Consider the following 1,761-nt stretch of genomic DNA (forward strand, 5'->3'; position numbering starts at 1 on the left):
CTTGTTTTTCAGCTCACATTATTCTACCAAATTCTTGCCACCAACAATGTTGAATATTTGGGGCATTCAATTATCGTAGCTCTTCAGATTTAGTTGTGTGGATGCAAAAATCAATAGACCATTTGTTCTGGTATTGCCCTCAGGTAGCCTGTTGCTGGTCTCAGGAATGTACAAAAAAGCATAACATGAATCTAAAATTGACCCTACAAATAGCATTTTTGAGAGATCTGGAGAGACCTGGTCAGTCAATTACTAACATACTAATACTCTTACGAATCAACTCGCAATCGGTGGATTCTATTTGATTACATCTATTCAAATTGTATGTTAAACATCACAGCATAGTTGAAAGATACATGGTGTGTAGAAATCCAAAGATTGTGGCCAGCAGAGATGGGTGGGATGGGCTGAGGGAAACTGAGTTGGGATGTGGAGTGTCTGGGTGGGGGATAGAATGACGGTCAAAGACAAAAGTAGAAATTCAGTCAAAATAAACAAAACATTTTTGAATGACACTGAGGGGCAACGCTGTTACGTCCAATGCATGTTTTGAGTGAGGATGGTTGAGGGGCAGCTCTCTGGGAACTGTGGGGGGGGGGGAATCTTTGTTGGCAGTTAGGAGCTTGGGCCGGTGGCCGAAAGGTCGTTGGTTCTGGGCCCCGATTTGACTTTGTCAAAGTGCCCTTGGGCGTGGCGCTTGACCTTTGTTGCTCTGCATAGGCTTGTCTGCTAAATGACTGACTGTAAATGTTTTGTCCACTTTGTCGCCATAGTTGAGTTGAGTGAATGGAAATCACAGATACGCATCACTTATCACTTGAAAGATAACTATTTAAAGTGAAGTGGAGACTCCTAACAGAACACACCAGATTAACATTATGATTCATATCCTTTTAGAAATGTCTGTAGATTATTAAACAAAGCAACTAAAAGATAAGAATGAGACCATACCTGCTACAGACCAGAGAAAGACCACCAACACACTTCCTGCTGTTCTCAAGGCCATTGTTGCATCTCCCACCCTGCAGTCTTAGAAACAAACACTATAGCTGGTGAATAACTCCACCTGAGACATTGAAGTATAAACTGTAAATTGGGTACAGGGCCTCATTACTGAAAATGAACCAGGCTCATTTTGTGTTGTATTGTGCTATATGGTTGTCTATGTGAATACTGTCTGTCTGTAAGTGTATTGCACTATGTATGTATGCAATGTGTTGCATGTCTGTCTATTTAATCTGACATAAAGTATGATACAAAATAAATTCGTAATGTATACAATAGTCGTCATCATTATCAACAATCAATTATTGAACATTTGTAGAACTGCAAAAAACATATTTCTATATTGATTGTTCTGAAGCTGTTTTATTCTCAGAACCCCAAATATAGGAGGATAAATGTTCAATCCTCTACGGTCCATCAAGCTGTACAGCAGCCTAAAGACTGACCACCAGGTTCAATGATAACTCCTATCCTCAAGCTGTGAGGCTAACAGCAAGTGACTCTCTCTCACACACACACACACACACACACACACAAATACAGAAACCATCTGTATTGAAGGCCCATAAGGCCCATGGAGTCTGTATAAAAGTCTAGAGAGCTGGTTGTTATGGATGTAGAAAGTTGAAACACACATCCTACACAGTAAAGATGTCAACCCTCCTCCCCATCAGTCTGGTCCTGAAGGGCCCTCAGATAAACCCACTGTCATTCACACGCACACTGAGCAGAGATTCAAATGGTTGTTGCATTTCT

The 1,761-nt window shown here is 40.9% G+C and overlaps 1 long non-coding RNA gene across 1 annotated transcript; it reads right to left on the reverse strand.

Moving 5' to 3' along the window:
- Positions 1-230: 230 nt before the first annotated feature.
- On the reverse strand, positions 231-1,443 carry LOC116361881 (uncharacterized). The gene is made up of 2 exons (XR_004207672.1): positions 952-1,443; positions 231-438 (listed from the first exon to the last, which is right to left on the reverse strand). It is a non-coding gene; the product is annotated as an uncharacterized LOC116361881 (long non-coding RNA).
- Positions 1,444-1,761: the final 318 nt, after the last annotated feature.

This window comes from Oncorhynchus kisutch, unplaced genomic scaffold (genome assembly GCF_002021735.2).
Source record: "Oncorhynchus kisutch isolate 150728-3 unplaced genomic scaffold, Okis_V2 scaffold759, whole genome shotgun sequence".
In the NCBI taxonomy this organism is placed as follows: domain Eukaryota; kingdom Metazoa; phylum Chordata; class Actinopteri; order Salmoniformes; family Salmonidae; genus Oncorhynchus; species Oncorhynchus kisutch.